At 50.3% G+C, this 20137-nt stretch overlaps 1 long non-coding RNA gene and 1 pseudogene across 1 annotated transcript in view; one reads left to right on the top strand and one right to left on the bottom strand.

Moving 5' to 3' along the window:
* LOC144111130 (uncharacterized) overlaps positions 1–20137 on the top strand; it is a 207519-nt gene that overhangs the window by 103285 nt on the left and 84097 nt on the right. The window lies entirely within an intron of this gene.
* LOC144110847 (uncharacterized) lies at positions 1696–2978 on the bottom strand (annotated as a pseudogene).

The following is a 20137-nucleotide window of genomic DNA, read 5'->3' as shown; positions in this document are numbered from 1 at the left end:
TGCGAATTCGTGAATGGTTTCGAGAAGCTGCGTTGTTGTAGATAATCCCTTTCGAAACCCATGCTGCCTGGAATCAATTATGTTGTTGTCATTCAGAAAGACCGAAATATGTTTGAATATAATATGTTCAAGTGTTTTGGCGCATGTGGGCAGCAATGAAATTGGTCTGTACGAAGTGATAAGCGACCGGTTTTCTGTTTTGGGTATTGGGGTAACCTTTGCGTACTTCCAGTCATTTGGAAGTGCTGCACACGATAAAGACTTATTAAACAGAATACACAAATACTTCGAGCACCACTCGGCGTATCTCATAAGAAATGCAGTAGGTATGCCGTCCATTCCAGGCGATTTCTTGATATTTAGATTTAACAAGAGGGATAAAATGCCTTCTTCAGTCACTGAGATATTATCAATGGGTGGGCACTCAATTGAAGGATTAAAGGTTGGCTTTCGACCGTCATCATTCGTAAACACTGAACAAAAGAACTGATTGAAAGTCTTTGCAATCAAACATTTATCTGTTACGGTTTCTCTGTCTATGCAGAAACTGGATAGGGGCTGTTTTTTCGAAGAAAAGTGTCGCCAAAACTTTGCAGGGGAGGAAAGCAGATAATTCTTCAAAGATACACTTTGGTAGTATTCCTTTGCATTTTTAATGGCCATTTTTAGTTGGAGGCGTATGTTAGAAAGTTTAATGGTGTTAATCTCTGTTGGACGCTGACGGTGTTGTTTTCTTATTCGTTTAGCTTTCCGCCCTATCCGTACTATTTTCTTCGTCATCCATGGACGTTTGCGCTGCTGTATACTTAGTTTCGTGAGAACAAAGTTCTTAACGCATTTCAGGACTAGGTTCTTAAAGAAAGACCATAGCTCGCTCACGCAGCATGTGCTTGATTCAGAAAGCGAGATAAAATCCGACAGCGACCTATCCATGGCGTCTAAAATATCGACGTCTTCAGCGCGCGAAAAGTTTGGAACGAAACTTTTTTTTCTTTCAATGTCAGTGGTACGGCGAAGTTGAACTGTTAAAGATATCATTTTGTGGTCAGATATTCCATCAAAAATATGTACTTCGGGATTACGGTTGAGCACTGCATTGCTTACAAGAAATAGGTCTAAAATTGAAGCTGTCTCGTTTTGAATTCTGATGGGCACTTTTACCAACTGAGCCAAGTCATGAAATATTACAAGGTCAACAAAAGGTTCAGCTTTGCTTGTAAGGGGTTCGGGAAAATCGCTACTCCAGTTTATTGACGGCATATTGAAGTCGCCACCCAAGAGGATATTGCAAGAATAGCTTTGAATGGAACAAAGAAATTCGTTTAGCTCGGAAAAAAAGTTTTCTTGTGTAGGTGGACGATAAAAACCACCCACAATTAAATTGTGCTCATCGAACTGTACTTTAATGATGACGCACTCGATTGCAGGTATATCAGGTAACTTTGAGACAAGTAATGATTGTTGGTAAATAATTGCAACCCCTCCGCCTCGCGAATTTCTATCTTTCCGGTGAATTCCGTAACCTGGTGGTGTTATTTCGTCGTCGGAGATATCAGAGTGAAGCCAAGTTTCTGTAACTATAAGAATATGCGGTTGGTGCGTCATAATAATACTTTCAATGTCATCTGATTTATTAATGATGCTGCGTGCGTTAACGTTGAGGCAACGGAGTGGCTTTTTGACATGGGTTTCGGTTCACTGGGGCGGTGACGGTGGGTTATGTGCGTCTACTGTTGGTCTGCTTGTGGGAATCCTTCCGTTACTTGCACTATCCCAAAGGAACAGTTCGCCGTTAATTCTAATTTTGTCGTACACTATTTGCACTTTCCCTCCAGCTGCTCTAATTTCCGAAGTACTATCCCAGAGTTTCTTTTGAGCCTTGTATGTGCTGAAAAATCTTCCGAAACTGAGAAGGCTTTATTCTTCAATTTGGAACAATTCTTTAGAGTGGTCATTTTTTCGCGGTGGTCGAAGAGCTTAATTATTACCGGGCGTGGTCTAGTCCCTTGTTTGCGCCCAATCCTATGTATACGCTCTACCGAAGACACTTGCACTCCAAGGGTGTTCTCAAACACGCCCTCAATCACAGCTTCCTTCAAATCGTCTTGAGTTTCTTCATCTTTTTCTTTGACCCCGAAAACTAGAAGGTTGTTCCTCCGGGAACGGTCCTCTAGGTCAATAAATTTGTCTTGCAAGCTGCGGACAGTTTTTTCGAGACCAGAGACTTTTTTGCTAATTTCCTTAACAGCCGATGCTGACTCCTCAACCACCTTTAGCTTCATTTCAATTTCTTCTAACCTCTTTTCAATTTTCTTTTGCCCACTAAGTATTTCGGCTAGCATTTCCTCAGTAGTGGGCCCAGGATTCGGCTCTACATCTCCAGAAAGCATTAGTAACGAAAACACAAAATCACGAACAACCAAGCACAGTGTACATAGGATTGGTGGGCACGTCAGCTGGATGAAGCATCTATCGCTAGATTTAACAGTAGAAGACTTGTTACTGACCTGCATGTAAAAAAGCAACGGGTTGGACATGCTGTCAGGCGGCCAGCCAACGTGCCCACTGGAAGGCGTTGATGGTGGCTGGCTTCTTATATAGGCTCTTGATGATGTCGATGGGCCTGGACGCATTGACATCCAGCGATCGTCATGGTGCGGCGGCTCGTACGCGCAGACTCCGTAGGTGGCTGGTATTGTGATGACCAAGCACGCTGAATCTTGCAATGCGCTGACCGATGTTGTGCCAAACAGGAAGAACTGCATGTAAAAAAGCAACGGGTTGGACATGCTGTCAGGCGGCCAGCCAACGTGCCCACTGGAAGGCGTTGATGGTGGCTGGCTTCTTATATAGGCTCTTGATGATGTCGATGGGCCTGGACGCATTGACGTCCAGCGATCGTCATGGTGCGGCGGCTCGTACGCGCAGACTCCGTAGGTGGCTGGTATTGTGATGACCAAGCACGCTGAATCGTGCATTGCGCTGACCGATGTTGTGCCAAACAGGAAGAACTGCATGTAAAAAGCAACGGGTTGGACATGCTGTCAGGCGGCCAGCCAACGTGCCCACTGGTCACGCATACCGTTGCCAAGTCCACCAGATAGCATCGCGTGTAAAATTGATAAAAAAATCCTACAACACCATGAGCAAAAGGAATGATGGCACATGAGGTGAACGATGAACGTAGCTTTAAAACATTTTTTTATTTTTTATTTACTTTATTTACAAATACTGCGGTGTCAAGGAGACCAAGCAGGTGGGCATGTCGTACAAAATTTTCTTCCGATTAACATCAATTATACATATGCTCTTGCATTTAACATGTGAGAGATAACAAAAGCGAACAAGCACGCATTTCGGTTTTGTATAATGATCTTCAAATAATCTCAACAGATATGAACTTGCATGCGCTACCCGTCAGAATAATGATAACCTGATGAGAGTACGGAACTAACGGCACAGAATGTCACCACGCAAAATACAGCACCAGCGCCTGGTCATAATTGTCAGTGGAAAAAATTTCAGAGGGAAGACCATTCCACTTACTAATTGTACGGGGAAAAAATGTTTATACAAGTTAGTGCGGGCATGGAAAGACAGCAAATTGTGAGCGTGACGGTGACTTGATGCGCGTGGCAGGTAACGTTGAATATATGGCCGTCCGTTAAATTCCAGCGACTTGTCATACATTGTGAAAAGAAATTTAAGTCGCGCTATAGTTCTTTGCGATTCTAAGGTAGGCATTTGGTTTTCAGCCACGAGTTTTGACGGGGAATCAGTGGGCCCGGACTTGTTGAAAATGAACCTCACTGCTCGCCTCTTTACCAGTTAAAGTTTATGCTTTAGATGAAAGGGATCCCATACTATGGCTGCATACTCTAATTTCGGTAATATGTAAGTTCAGTAGGCTAGCAGTTTCGAATCAGGAGGTGCTGTTTTCAGCTTATGACGCAGAGAGCCGAGTTTTAGCGAGGCGGAAGCGCAAATGTTATCAATGTGTTTGGACAAAGAAACAGTGTTTTTAAACGTTACGCCTAGGTATTTGTATTCTGTGACTTCTTTAGTTGAGTGTTATTGATGCAATATGAAAATGACGCTGGCTGCTTTTTGTCAAAATAAGCGCTGTTCAAGTAAACGAAAAAACAATAAAAACTGTCAATGCGTAAACTTTACACATCGTACCAAAAGCAGTGTTAACAAACCAAAAGAAACAGAACAACTAAAACTAAAAGGCCAGTAACAAGATAAAAAAGTGCAGAAAGGCTGATTTAGAGAAATTCGAATCGAAGGCTAGTCCAATAGAAAACAGCCACGAAAACCAAGGTAAAGCAAGCAAAAGATGCAGGAAATCACACGTGTTCATCTAAGAATGTTGTCTAACAGTACAACAGAAGCAGTGCTAATTTATTTGTCACCAGTGTTAGCAATGTGAAGGGCTTCAATTATTTCTCTCCAAAATTCAGTTTTAGCATGTTCCAGGATAGAGGTACTTCTGAACAAAGACTTGCATCTATGAGTCGCAACATTTTCTGGCAGGCGGCGTCTTTCATTGTTTCCTGCTCTCCTCTTATGTTCCCGCAGACTTCCGTTGCCGCATTTTCCCGTTTGCCCAATGTATACACGACCACAAGTTAAAGGAATGCTGCACAGAACGTTGGTGGCGCATCCGACATAACTTTTTTATGCTTTCTTTCACATGACTCTTGCTTCTTGGACAGGATAATGCATATACTAGACAGCCCATTGGAAGCGGAGAAAAGAACCTTCACGTCTTGTCTCTGGCCTATCTTCTTTAAGCTGTGGGAAATTTTGTGGATATACGGAATAACCTTCACGCGTTGTCTGGGGACTGTGAGGCTGGAAGACTTCTTGTTTTCTTCTTTTATCTTGTGTAAAAGACTCACTGTGACACTGCTGATGACATCGATGGGGTAATCTGTTTCTCGAGACTGGCGATATGGTTTCCGAAGCTGTTCTGTGCTGACAACCTTCCCGCGAACAGTTTCTAGAAGGTTTAAATTGTGGGATACACTGGTATCCGCTCCTCGTCCCCCGCGCCAGCTGCGACCGTGACTTACACGGGCGCGCTGGCCACCAGGAATGTGGAGAGAAGGTACCCCTGCGACTCTGCTCATTTCCGCCCCAGCACTGACGCGATGTTACGGCAGCGCGCTGCCTTCTGCGGAGAGGGCAGCATGCCTAAGCTTGACGGCAACGATTTGCTGCTAGGGAGGCAATGATCGAGGGGATAAAAAGGGGAACGCGCGGCGGGAAGGGGACTCTCGCTCCCGAACGCCATTCGCTGCCTGCCGGCCCCGGAACACCAACGCCGGTCGACGTCAACGACTTGGTGAGCTGCTAACATCTCTTTTACGGATAGAACATTCTTCCGCAGTGTGCTTTACCTCGCGTTAGAATAATAAACTATTTCCTAGCGTGCCCTGCCGTTGCCTATTTCGTCCGGACCTGCCGTGGCTGCGACTCTCCGCCACGGGTTGGGGAAACGTGTTGCGCACTTGAATAACGCTTGCGTGTAGCTGGCACGGAAGCTCGTCTTCCCGGCCGGCTGGACGCAGAGTGACCCCATATCTTGTCGCCCGAACGTGGGGCGAACTAGGCAATCGAGCAGTGACGTTTGTTCGAGCGAACGACGACCGTCGCCCTAACAAAGGATGACAGCCGACAGGAGTGACTTGCAGTCTTTGTTCATGCTGTCAGAGCTAGCGGCACAGAACCAGGGCTCCCTACTTGACGCGCCTTTTGAAGGGTTTGAATTTGTGAATCTTAGGCGTTCCACGCGGAATAGCCGAGGGACATTCCCAGACGCGTTGGCAGGACTTAGGCCTGGTATGGGGGGCTCCACGTCGGGCGCCTCGCCGCTCCGTGGCGCGAACAATGAGGCACCTAGGCCTCATCATTCGACGCCATCAGCTGCTGCGCCAAACTCTGAGGGCGTTAGTCCGCAATCATCCGAGGTGCTCTTGCAGAATGCCATGCAGGTTATGCAGAGTCTAGCGGGTATATTGCAAAACAATTTTCAAGCTCCAGCCCAGTCACCACGTGTTAGGATAGGCTTGCCTACCTACACGGGGTACCACGACAGTACTGGAGCAAATGAGTACCTCGACCGTCTGCTGCATTATCAGCAAGTGACAGGGATCGCAGACGCCGAAATGCTCGCACGTGTTGTGCCTGTTTATTTGACGGAGCAAGCGGCTCGCTGGTACCGACAAGCCGGTAACCGAGCGAGGACAATGGAGGAGTTTTCCGCAAGCTTGCGTGACGAATTCCTTCCCGCAAACTGCGAGTGGCGTTTGAGGAGACAGCTGGAGCTCCGCACCCAGCACCCCAACGAGTCTCTGTTAGGCCCGTTTCACATGCATGCGATTTTCGCCTGCGACACTGCGAATTCTGTCGGTATGCGACTGGGGAGGGTCGTCGGTCTAGTCGCAGACGGCTTGCGATCGAGTTCCGTCCGGCTGGAATTCAGTCGCAACGTGGGTGTGTTCGCTCTGCGACTGACCATTGGGGAGCGCCGAGACGGCGTGCGACGTGCGGTCACGTGGGAACTGTTACCGCGGTGGAAGGAAAAGTGTTTATTCTAATCAAAACATGCGGAATAATGCCTTGCATCTAAAAATACGCTGGTCATAAAATCATCAACACATTCTGCGTGATGTTTCTGTCGCGTTTAATAATGGGTTGGCTATGCAAACATCAAGGAACCTTGCCTATTCCTCTGACCGAATTCGTTGTGTCGGCGTCGCATGTGAAAGCAGTGACCGAAAATCGCACTGCGGCCTCACCGACTACACCGGATATTTTCTGTCCAGTCGCAGCATGTGAAACGGGCCTTAGAGTACGTCCGAGCGATGGACGAACTTTATCGCCTCGCTGACCCTCGCGCCACGAACACGGAGAAAGTTGAGCGTGTCACGAGACAAGCGCACCCGACTTTCACGGCCTACCTGAGAGGAGTCAGGTTCAGAAATTTGGATGAGCTGGCTGGTGAGGCGAAGAGCGTTCGGGGAGGCATCCTCTCTGCGGGAGCGTATCGGCCGCCCTCACCCGCATCGCTGTCACTTGAGCCGCGCTGCGCGTGGAATGGCAGCTCAGCGCGCAGTCCATCCAGAGCTGAAGCGTCAGCACGGTTTGCTGACGAGCGTGTCCCAAGGGGTTGGGAGTTGTCCGACCGCGCTTTGGACCCGTTCAGCTACGCGTCGCGAACAGCACACGCTGCCGCAGAGCAGAACGAACCAAGGCGAGAGCGCGAGGCCGACACGCGGCCGCACGAGCGGCCCCCACCATCCGCGCCGCGAGTTCGAGATGACCGACCTGAATGTGGCGACCAGCGCCTAGCCCGTCGGGGCCCGGGCAACCGTTGCTACCGGGGCACTTCGCCCGCGAGTGTGGCCGCCTACCCGCCCGTGAGAAAACACGGTCGGGAAACGGCCAAAGCCGCCGGTGATCGACCTTCGATCCCGTGCGGCGTACACAGAAAACCCCGGTTTGCTAGCGCCTTTGGCATGTCGCGTAGGAAGTTCTGTTGACCTGCCAGCGCCGTTCATTGAGCTAACGATAGCTCGAAAGAAATTCACCGCGTTACTAGGTACAGGAGCAAGCGCTTCCTTGTTCGGTGACGAGGTGTTGAACCATCTCAGCGAGAACAAAATCCGGCTGAGAGAGTGCGATACCACTTTTCGCCTCGCGAGCGGCACAGCTCAATCAAGCGGTGCAGCTAGAATAGTGGTTCGCTGGGAAAGAAGAATGGTGAGTTGGGCGAGTTGGATGTGGTTCATTTTGGCGGTAAAATTCAGCGCGAACGGACGAAGGACACGAAAGAAGAAAAGGGGACAAAACAAGCCCTGTCTCGTAACTAAGATTTATTAAGAAGGAACGCAAAAATATATACATGTACAGAAAATCGACATAGGTGCGATAGGTACGAAGTACACAGATAGCGACGAGGGCACTATCACCTCAAACGTTCAAAAACCCGAATGCACTGCGTCACAGATCAAACAAAAAAGGTGGTACATCAAGAGGCATCTAAAAAACCTATCTCACTATCATATAACGCGACCGAGGGAGTGCTGACACAGACATCTTTTTTCTTTTCGATGAAATATGCCTCCATTATCTCTCTAGTGCGCTGGTGGCGATGCTGGTACAACACGGTGTTTTTTTTTAAATCAGCTTTGCACACCTCTTTAGTTTTCTTGGTGCACTCTGCACAGTGTTGAGCGATTCTTGAACGAACGGTGTCTGAAGAAAGGTTATCGTGTTCCATGAGCCGCGTGCGGCGACAACGCCTCGTTCATCTTCCCTGTTTATCCGTTCCTGTAATTCTTGGATGAGACTTCCTAGCCAAAGTTATGGAAACAACGAACAACTGCGCAAAAAGGACGGGACAAGAGAGAAGAAACACACGAGACAAGCGCAGACAGGAATCGCTCTACTGGGTGAGATGCTTGGGAAAAGGGTCTTGACCACAGTTGCTCTGATGGATCAGCGATAAGTTCCGCCGTCAACAACGTTAAATCCGCCTCGTGCGGTAGAAGCCCATTTGTCGCGCTTTTTTACCGAAGCGGTGGCCTTGTGGTAGAGCATCCGCCTCGCATTCGGGAGGTGCTGGGTTTGATCACCAGTGCCGCCGGGTACCCACCGGTTTTTAATGGGTACAAGATTTCCCCCGGCCTGGTGCTCGGCTCTTCTGGGTGAGATGCTTGGGAAAAGGGTCTTGACCACAGTTGCTCTGATGGATCAGCGACAAGTTCCGCCGTCAGCAACGTTAAATCCGCCTCGAGCGGTAGAAGCCCATTTGTGGCCCTTTTTTACCGAAGCGGTGGCCTTGTGGTAGAGCATCCGCCTCGCATTCTGGAGGTGCTGGGTTCGATCACCAGTGCCGCCGGGTACCCACCGGTTTTTAATGGGTACAAGATTTCCCCCGGCCTGGTGCTCGGCTCTTCTGGGTGAGATGCTTGGGAAAAGGGTCTTGACCACAGTTGTTCTGACGGATCAGCGATAAGTTCCGCCGTCAACAACCTTAAATCCGCCTCGTGTGGTAGAAGCCCATTTGTGGCCCTTCCGCTGAGCTGTGGTAAGGTGTACGTAGGGAAAACTGGCCGCTGCATCAACATTAGATTATTAGAGCATGCTAATTCCTTACCTGATTCTAGAGGGCAGCATCTGCCTAGGCATTGTTAGATCTGCTAGCACGACGATAAAGATTGCACTCCACTTTTCGGCAGGACTGAGATTATCGGATGCGCGAGGGACAAAAAAGAATGTCAAGTTATCGAAGCCTTGGAAATCGCGAGATTAGGGCCTGACAAATGTGTTAGCGAGGCTTCCATACACCTGTACCGCAAGGAGTTGGAGTTTCTTGGTTTGGCGTGATGATTATGGCTTATGTCTTTGCTGTTGGTGCGCATGCGCTTTGTTGTCGAATGAAGGAGGCGTTGGTGCAATAAACCAGTTGTTAGTCTGTGCTTGTCTCGTGTGTTTTTGTGTTTCTTCTCTCTTGTCCCGTCTTTTTGCGCAGTTATTCATTGTTTCCTTAATGTCGTACCAACTAGCCCCCACCGCACTCTTCCTAGACAAGATATGTACTGTGATAGACATCAGCAGCGGAGGCTACAGGGAGCGCACGTCAGGCGCCTTGAAGCCTTTCGCGAAAGCGCCCGCGGCATCGCAGACAATTCAGACTCCGAACGCGGCGCGAGCGGGGGGAGACCGTGAAAAATCTACCCCGCCAGCCCGAGAACCAGGAGGCGAGCGGACCACCGCAGCTGAGAGAGAGGGCAGAGAGAAGGTTGCTGCGGTAGAAAACTGCTCTGCCGCGCAGGGAAGGTCAGCGCACCCCTTGTTGTCGCAGGTGAACAGCGTGACAGAGAGGGAGGAGGCACGGTTGTCATCGCTGCTCTACGAGTACAACGCGACATTCACTGATCGCCCGGACTCACTACCCTAGTGAGGCACCGAATAGACACGGGTGACGCAGTGCCTTGGAAGTGCAATCCTAGACCAATTAGCTTGGCTAAGAGAAAAGCACTGGACAGCGCCTTAGACGAACTTATCGACACTGGCGTTGTTGAGAGGTCTAACAGCCCTTGGGGCTTCTCGGTAGTCTTGGTTACAAAGAAAGACGATACGTATCGACTTTGCGTGGACTACCGCAGACTGAATGAGGTTACGAGAAAAGACGCGTACCCTCTACCAACCATTTCTTCCCTAGTGTGCAATCTACCGCAGACTGAATGAGGTTACGAGAAAAGACGCGTACCCTCTACCAACCATTTCTTCCCTAGTGTCCAATCTAGGTGGGGCGAAGTACTTCACAACTCTCGATGCTAGCCGCGGATACTTTCGGAGTGAAATGAATGAGCGGGACAAGGAGAAAATTGCTTTCACTTGTCACAGAGGCCTTTTCCAGTTCAAGAGAATGTCTTCTGGCTTGGTAGGAGCACCCGCTACTTATCAGCGCCTAATGGACCGTGTTCTGGGAGATGCGAAGTGGCAACATGCGCTCGCGTACCTAGACGACATCGTGGTGTACTCGAAAACGTTCGAGGAACACCTGCGCCTCTTGAGGGATGTCCTAGACAGGCTGAGGTCCGCGGGAATCACTTTGAACGCGAAGTAGGCACAGATCGCCGCGACCCGAATAACACTGCTGGGGTTCACGACCGACAAAGGCCGAATTCTGCCGTGCGATGATAAGGTTTGATAAGTTTCCATCGCCCACAGTTATAGCCGGTCTCAGGCGCTTCCTGGTAATGGCGAACTGTTATCGCCAGTTCATCCCAGATTGCGCAGCGCTGCAGGCACCTTTGACAAAGCTTTTGAGGAAAGGAGATCGCTGGAGTTGGGGTCACGAGCAAGAGGATGCACTGCGCAACCTCACCAAAGTGCTCGCTGACAAGGCTAAGTTGCAGCTACCCGGCCTAAACAGGGAGTTTGTGAATCAAACCGACGCATGCGACTTGGGCTTAGGAGCAGTGTTGCTTCAGGAGCATGAAGGCGTTCTCCGTCCGGTAGCTTTCGCGAGCCGTTCGTTGACGCCGGCAGAGAGAAACTACTCGGTGACAGAGAAGGAATGTCTCGCGATAGTTTTTGCTCTGCGTAAGTTCGACTACTACGTCGATGGGGTGGCCTTTGTGATCGAGACGGATCACATGGCACTCACTTGGCTGAGACATCTCAGCAAGCCGAGCGGCCGCCTAGCGCGTTGGTCCCTGCTGCTGCAGCGTTACGACTTCACCGCGCCCTACCGCAAAGAGAAAAACAACGTTGTGGCTGACGCACTCTCGCGAGCGCCTGTCCAGTGCGAGGAAGGTCACGCGACCGACCGGCCGACAGCCGGAGAGAGTGAGGGACAGACCCGAACCGTAGCCCATGTAAGGAACGCGGACCAACCGTTGATCCAGGGTGAGAGCGTGAACCACGTGGACTACGCGAGTTCCGTGGGGATCGTGGTTAGCAGAAAGGAGCTGCTCGAAGCTCAGCAGAAGGATCCGTTTTGTCGAAAGTTGTTCGACGGGCTCTGGGAGCCGGGCGGCATTGCCGGCGCGCACACGGAGACAGCTGGTTTTGCTGTCGGTGCGGAGCGCTTGGAAACAGCTGGTAGTGCTGTGAGCGCGATGGATTCGTATCTGCTGGATTCCGACGGCGTCCTGCTGAGGTATATCCCCTCCGAGAACGACACAAACAAGGCGTTCAAGGTGGTGATACCGCGAGTATTGAGAGCAGCACTGTTACGCTACTTTCACGACTCGTGCATCGCTGGGCATGCAAGCGACCCCAAGACACACTAAGTTGTGTCGCTTTGCTACTTGGCTTGGCATGAAAAGGGACGTAACACGCTACGCCCGCTCGTGCCATGTGTGCCAAAGTGTGAAGCCCCGAGGCGGACGACCACCCGGCCTCATGCACCCGATTAACAGCCAGACTCCCTGACATCATGGGACCTTATCCTATGACACCGAGTAGGAACAAGTTCTTGCTGGTGGTCACGGATCACTTCAGCAAGTGGGTTGAACTTTTCCCTCTTAGAAAGCTGATGGCAGAAGTGATCATGGGGAAGCTGGTGGACGTATTCACCAGGTTCGGTTTCCCAGAGCAGCTGATAAAGGACAACGCGTCCTACTTCACTGCGAAGGTGTTCGTTGATTCGTGCGCTGCACTCGGTATTAAGCACAAGAAAACGACCACCTATCATGCTCAGTCGAACCCCACGGAACGAGTAATGTTAAGCACATGCTTGTCGCATACTCTGACGGGCATAAAGTTTGGGACTCCTATCTGCCGGAGATAGCGTTTGCTTTGCGTTCGACCGCTAACCGCTCGACTGGGTATGCAACGTGTTCTCTTAATCTGGGTAGAGAGCTGCTAAATCCGATGGACCGGATTCTATCGGACAGCAGGAAGACGCCAGTCGCTTCGTCAGCACGAGCTGAATACGCGACGCAGCTGCGCGCTAAGAAGGCGGAGGCCTTACGGAAGGCTCGCCGCAACCTGGGCACTGCTAGGAAGCAGCAGAAAGCACAGTGCGACCACTCGCACCGGGATGTTCACTACGAAGTGGGCGATCTCGTGCTTCGACTCCAGCACGTTCTCAGCGACATTAGCAAACAGTTTGCGGACTCGCTGGCGCCGAAATGGATCGGGCCGTTCCGCGTGCCAGAGAAACTTTTCTCGCTCATTTACAGGCTCGAGGACTTCGGAGGCTCGAGTGGGTAGAGGACACAGCCCGACCCACGCCGCAGTCGGATAGCGAGCGCTGCGATCAGCCGGCGAACCCCGCGTCCCGCTATAACTTGCGCCCTAGGCAGAAACAGAATCTGCCTGCACAGCCTAGAGCGAGGGCGCGAGCCGGCAGGAAGTCTCGTTAGATGCATGAACGTACGGGCCGCTCATGCCGATCAGTGTCACGCAAGACTGACTTGCGTTAACATGACTCGTGAGGGTCGAACAGCCACGTATCACGCGCTGCGGGAGTTGGCTACATCTCTGTTCACCTGTTTTCAGCGCAGATGAAGAAGAAGCAGGGCACATCAGAACGACACCGTTTCACTACCAACTAACAGCTACCATCCAGCTTCGGCAACGCGCCGCCCGCGACCTGCAGTCGCCACCCTGGCCACCCTGACTATCTACCACATCACATCTGCCCACCCGGCGACTGTACGCCACCGCCTGCCGAGGGCCCCATTACCACCGCAACCCTGGGCCCTTCCTTGCCTGCTGACCGGTTATGCCAGGGCAGCCCAACCGCGGCTTCAAGCGCCACAGCCCTGGCCTCTCAAGCCCCCTGACCCAGTACCTCAGGGCGGCGCAGCCATGGACCTTGCCTCCAAACCATCGCAGCCGGCGCTAAGCAGGCGGTCGTCCAAAATCAACCGGAACGGCGCAGCCGCGCGCACTCGGCAGACACAGACGGGGAGCAAGATGCCGAGCGTCGTCGTCCTGGAGGCCACGCCTTCGGAGCGAAGCAGCCGATCGGCGGGAGCATGGCGCGGCCGTCAACTGATGGACCTACGGGAGCCGAAGAACTTTGAACCTTGATCCCTGGATGGCGTAGAAGATCAAGTAATGTTGCCCTGTTTCTGTATTCGGGAGGATTCTTAAGGAGGGGAGGATGTGGGATACACTGGTATCCCCTCCTCGTCCCCCGCGCCAGCGGCGATCGTGACTTACACGTGCGCGCTGGCCACCAGGAATGTGGAGGGAAGGCACCCCTGCGACTCTGCTCATTTCCGCCACAGCGCTGACCTGACGTTACGGCAGCGCGCTGCCTTCTGCGGAGAAGGCAGCATGCCTAAGCTTGACGGCAACGATTTGCTGCTAGGGAGGCAATGTCCGAGGGGACAAAAGGGGGAACGCGCGGCGGGAAGGGGACTCTCGCTCCCGGATGCCTTGCGCTGCCCGCCGGCCCCCGAACACCACCGCCGGTCGACGTCAACGACTTGGTGAGCTACTCACATCTATTTTACGGATAGAACATGCTTCCGCCGTGTGCTTTACCTCACGTTAGGATAATAAACTATTTCCTAGCGTGCCCTACCGTTGCCTATTTCGTCCGAACCTGCCGTGGCTGCGACTCTTCGCCACGGGTTGGGGAAACGTGTTGCGTACTTGAATAACGCTTGCGTGTAGCTGGCACGGAAGCTCGCCTTCCCGGCCGGCTGGACGTTGAGTGACCCCATACCATGCGGGACTGAATAGTACAAATATTCGATGTCTATTGAAAACGCTTAAGTAGCAGAGTCGAAGTTTTGAAAAGCAGCGATGGCCTCTGTAGAACTTTTTACCGGAAAGGGTGTTCGAGACCAAGCTCTTGAGTTGTAGCTGTATAAACTTGCTGACTGTAGCCTGCCAGGTGTCTTATGCTGAGACTATCGTCCTTAGCGGGCATTCTGGTTTATGGGTTTTACCCCAAAGCTCCAGGAAGACTTTCTTTGATTCGACGACACGAGGTGATGTGGAATGCTGTGCTGCTTTTCTGCAGCGGGTGCCGAAACAAGACTTGTGTTTTCTCGAAGATAGGTCTACGCCGGTGAAGATAGATCTTCGCCTAGGTAAAGTTTGCGCTCACAAAGGATCATAAAAAGCATTTCTCACAAGCGAGATCGTACCATAGAGATAGGACTGCTTTGAGCCAACGCTTCCTAAAGTAGTGGAATCATTAGGGAAGGAGATCAAGCAATTAAGGAGCAACAAACTCTCGAAGTGCAGGGCATAGTTTTCGCCGCTTCTTTGCCTTACATTCTATTTTAGTGTTGCCATCCGCCAAGGAGGATGGCCGACACCGCTGCTGTCGACAGCAAAGGCAATGGCAGATTGAAACTCAGGTGGTCTTTCCACTATTGCGTATATCATCGCACCTTTGGGACACCACCAACCAACATTGTCTATATATGCCTTTTGCGTCTGTTACTTGTTTTTTTTCTTTACTTGACTTGATGCTCTTTCTCACATCCCACTTGTGTTATTTAACACTGCGCTATCGCAATTGAGTGCACGCTAGCACGCGTGCGTGCTTCCGGGTGCTGAATGGTTTGTCCACTGAAGCACATACATGTGGGTTATTCAAATTTAAAACACGTCACACCGCACAGTCTCTCTGCTTTCTTTGTAGCAATGCGCAACCGCATGAGATTAACCCCTTTGCGTGGCGTCGGCCTCGCACGATCTGCAGGAGGCGGCGGCGCAATCTCCGTGCGCGCTTCCACCACGCATGAAGGCTGGCTTATTCGCATTATGCCAAACTGTTTTATGGCGCCAGTGCGCGCATGAGCTCCCGACGGCCGTTCTGCGAACAATTCGCACGAATCCTTTCTCACACCGCAGTCCTGGTTGTCGGGCCCAGTCGATATCAACTCGAATTTTCCGAGATTTAACCAGTGCTTTCGAAATTGCTTCCTTCCAGGTTTCCGCCCGTCGGGCTGCGGGCGACCAAATTTGTTTTCACGGAAGACGAAGACGAGCTGCCACTGGCGCCAGCATATGAGCAAAGCTGTTGGCGTGCAGTGTGATTGACAGCCATTTTAATGTGCTACGCACTGCTGTCACGACTTCGCAGCTACTTAAGGAAACAGGCTGATCTCGAACAGCTGTTGCGTGTAAGAGGCTTTGGCAGTTTTGCCCCCAACACGATTTCCTGCCCAGTTTCGAATTCTAGGGGTCAACGTAGAGCGGCCCTTTTGCCCCTTGGCCACAAATGCTAAGTTTGCTGGCAATCATGTCGTTTTCGCATGTTCCTTTGTTTAACAAAACTAAATTTTAACGATGGCTTGCCGGGCCAGCAGACAGACGAGTAGTAGCAGTTTTTAAAAGTACTCGTGCTTCTGGTGTTCGTTTCTCTGGTGCGTTATGGTCCCGAAATCTGGTGTGATGTCGCTGTCGAACACTCTTTTGGTAGGGCTCATCTTTTAGCTAACAGTCCAACACAATCTTCTGCTTGCTTCCACACGGTTCTGCTACCCAGTGGAGGAGCACCTCGGAGTGACGGTCAACGCTGCTCGGAATGGAGCTGCCTATAACGGTAGCCTGACCCATGCCGGTGAGTGCCCTTCGCAGAAACCCTTATAGCTGTTACTCCCACCAAACTACCAGGCTGATAATGGTCGAGCGAGCACACTCGGAGACTCAAATGACCGGGCCGCGTCAGAGGCAGCCAAACTGTGTAGATCTGCCCTTATAAAAATGGTGTGCAGAGTTTCTGTCGACTCCTTATTAACTCTATTGCCTCCCTACAGATATTTCCTTTATTCCAATTCATATTCCATAGACTACCTACAGACAAAATTCTACTCGTAAAGTGTGAGCCCATGATTGTCTATAGACTGTCTGTAGGATATGTAATCTCTATACACAAGTCTATACGATTTGTCAACAGCCTATGAACAATCTATAGAGTGTCTAAAGACATTTGTAAGGATGTTGGGAACGAGCAGGTGGATCAAGGCCGCACGCGCGGAGGTGAAAACTCACCGGATCTCATGCGTGGCAGTCAAATGAGGCCGTCGTTCTCAGTCGTGGCCTAGCTTTCTATTCACGCGTGCTCTAGAACCCTGTCCTGGTATTTTAATCTAACAAGATGGTTGTGAAAAGTTAGTCAATGTTTACTAACTTTGTTTTTCATCACTCTGTACTAGCTCCTTGCAGTGCTTTTCAAGACACAGCTCACAAAAGCCAGCACCTATCAACATTTCACAACTGGTTAAGAATTTTTAAGTAACCGTTTACGGCTATGTTAAAAGTTTTAATAGCACAACGGTAGCTCGTACCAAAGATGCCATGTCATAAGTATTTCTTTAAACAAGGTTCAGTCAAAAGCCCATTTTCCAAGCATTTCACTTCATATAAGACGAGCACCAGGCCAAGAGAAAATTTATTCTCATTGTATCACCGGTGGGCACCTCGTGGAACTGGGGATTGAACTCCGCAAAACCAGCATGCAAGGCAGATGCTCAAATCGCTGGGCTATCGCTGTAGTAGCAGTAATTTAGAAGGTTATAACCGACAAATGTGGTTTTCGAGTAAGCTCTGTATTTGCAATGTTATGAGCTCAGCACCATTTCCATTTTCTCAAGTCGCTACTTCATAATTCAGAAAGGGTACCTTTCCTCAACCGGTAAGGCCCGCTGGCCTCAAATGGACACTGACGACAATAAATAATCTATTTTAGTGCTTTCAATAAAGTTTATTCCATTCCCCTTCCTGGTCCTGGCTATACTGACGTTAGTTCGGCAGCAAAAGGTGCACTTACCGACAAAAAATAGAAGTTAGAAATATTCCCGCCAGTCGATTCAGACTTGCAATGTCCGTGACGAAAACCAACGGATTTCCACAGTTTTGAAGTGAATGGCAGTGTGCGTAATCTCTTGTATCCCCGTGCGGAAATTGCTGTTGACATACGCGTTTTGTTTGCTATATTGTCAGGTGACGACGTCACCCGAGCCCGGTTTCGAAATGTATATATTATCCTTAATCCATAAGTTTCGTGATATGACGCAAGCAACGGGAGTATATCGGGGGTAGATTGCCTTCGTTGCGATTAAGCGTGTTTGGCCTCGTCTGAATATAATATAAAAAGATTCTAGGTAAAGCCTTGTCGTCTTGCTATTTTCTTTTCCGATTATCTTCGTGCCGTCCCAGTCGATGTCATGGCCCTCGGAGATAGCATGATCAGCCAGTGCGTTTGTTGCCCCGCGCTTGTTCTTGACATCATTGTGGTGCTGCTGCAATCTTTTCCTAAAATCACCTGTTTCACCGATATAGACATGCTCACAATCAGCGCAGGGAACCCTATACACGATGCCCGGGAACTTCTTCTTTATCTTGTATTTCACTGTAAGCATCGCGTGTCGCAGCTTCCGCGTGGGTACATGTGCGACGTCGACTTCGTACGACTGGAATATGCCGGATAAACTTTCACTTACTCCGGGGACGTAGAGCATCGGAATCCTTTTCTTATTCTCTCGCTGGGATTGCTGTGGCGGCGGGTGAGCTAGGCTATACTCAGATTTTCGTATAAAAGAACTGGGATAGCCCGAAGCCATCAGGTCGCTACGAACGGTGTCCAGATCTGTCGCTTTCTCTTCCAGCGTAGAGCAGAGGTTCTCCGATCGGCGGACAAGTGAGGCGACAACGGACTTCTTGTGACAGGTCGGGTGTACGAAACTGAGGTTGAGGTACATGCCAGTGTGCGTGTCCTTCCGGAATACACTGAATGATATTCCAGGGCCGTCGCGTTTCAACAGAAAGTCCAAAAAAGGCAGACGACCATATACTTCCTCTTCCGTAGTAAACGGTATGGCCGGTTCCATGCTATTCAGGTGCAAAAGGAATGTACTCACAGCCGATTTCTCGATTATGCAGAAACAGTCGTCCACATAACGAAAAAAGTCTTTCAGGCGCGGCGTGAAGCATGAAAGGGCGTGGGACTCCAGTGACTCCATGGCCAAGTTCGCAGCGGTGACAGAAATTGATGCTCCCATAGCCGTACCATGGACCTGTTTATATATATTCTCCTGGAACGTGAAATAGGTGATTGACAAACAGAACTGAAGAAGTCTGCTGAGGTCTGGAACTTCAATGGGTGTTCTTTCTCGCTCGTTGTTATCCTCTAGTTGTTATCCTCATACAATGGCACATGACCACGCAGGGGAATCGGCCAAGAATTGTGGTGCACAGAGTTTTTCAGGTGTTTTTTTCTTGGACGAAATAAAATTAATGCTGGAGAAAAGAGAAGTAAAGAAAAAGAAAAAAAACATCGAAAAAAACCGGAAACGCATAACTCACGCAGCAGTCGACCTCACTCAAACCGGTCTGCATCCTCCTTCGTTCCTCATTTCGCATGCACGAGTGCATCACGCTTACAACATTTCGTCTCACTACATTTTGGAAAATAAGAACAATGCTGGAAAGCGATAACTATTCTAATCCATAACATAATCTTTTAAATCCTGCGGGATGTTGTTTTGAAGCATGCTTCTGCTGTGCGCAGGAAGGGAAATAGGAGTTGCTGCTTTTGAGGTGCACAAGGGTTGAGGAGTGGCTGTTGATTCTGGAGCGGCCGAAGCCGGGCGTGATGAAGGGTCTTGGCTTACATCAGCGATATTGGGGTTATGCTGGGTTGAAGGTGTTTCCGATAGGCGGACTGGTCGATCGGCAGTCGGGTGCAGTCAGTAGGCGGCAAAATATCAGCGGAAAGAGGAGCTGAGGACGGAAGTTGCTCCTGAACGGCTTCTTCGCGAACAGTCGAATCGTTCAGCAGGTGTGAGGGAGGTGGAATGAATTTGGTAGGGCTTCAGCGCTCTGTTAGTAGTTCGCAGAAAAATTGTCTAGATATTTTCATTTCTGCGAAAGCGCATAAACCCGAAATTCCTTTCCGATGTATAGTTACGGACCGTAACACCTGGCAACAATCGATATTAAGCTTTTTGCAAAACCACCTTGGCAGTCTTGTGGTTGGTGATCCATTTCTTGTTTCGAATTCTGTCGTCATTGTTGAGTATTTGCAACGCTGTAACCCGGGCTCGAGAGGCATGCTCAGCATCGATGTGCAGACTTTGTTTTATTCGCTACCTCAGGATAAGCTCCTGCAGTCTGTTAAGAAAAGCATACCTATTGACAATAACAGTGCAGCGATGGCGTAGAGGTACAGCGTCCACCTCGCGTGCAAGAGGACCGGCGTCCGAATCCCGGTGCCGCGCAATTCTCCACCGAGTTTGAAAAAAAAAAACTCCGCGTCTCGATGGAATTGCATAAGCAGGCTTGGGGCGTGGCCTAACCTCGGTGACCAGAACCGACAACGCACTCCCTCACCAGAACAGGATTTGGCCACCCTGGTTTAGTACTCGGTCACAACCTTCTGTGAACAAACCAAGTAACCCTCGGCCCTCGGTGCCCAGTGGCTGCGGAGCAACTGACCAAGGCGGCGGTCAGACCCGTGACGCAGCGGAGGGGGCTAACAATTTCTGGCTCCGGACAGGCCGCCATTGGAATATGAACCTGGCAACGTTTAACGCCAGAACCTTATCTAGTGAGGCTCGCCTCGTAGTGCTGTTCGAGGAAATGGGATGCCATAGGGCTTAGTGAAGTTAGGAGTACAGGTGAGGCGTATACAGTA

The sequence above is a fragment of the Amblyomma americanum genome, chromosome 11, assembly GCF_052857255.1.
Source record: "Amblyomma americanum isolate KBUSLIRL-KWMA chromosome 11, ASM5285725v1, whole genome shotgun sequence".
NCBI lineage: Eukaryota > Metazoa > Arthropoda > Arachnida > Ixodida > Ixodidae > Amblyomma > Amblyomma americanum.
The sequence above is the reverse complement of the archived record's forward strand: the minus strand, read 5'-3'. Positions and strand labels throughout refer to the sequence as shown.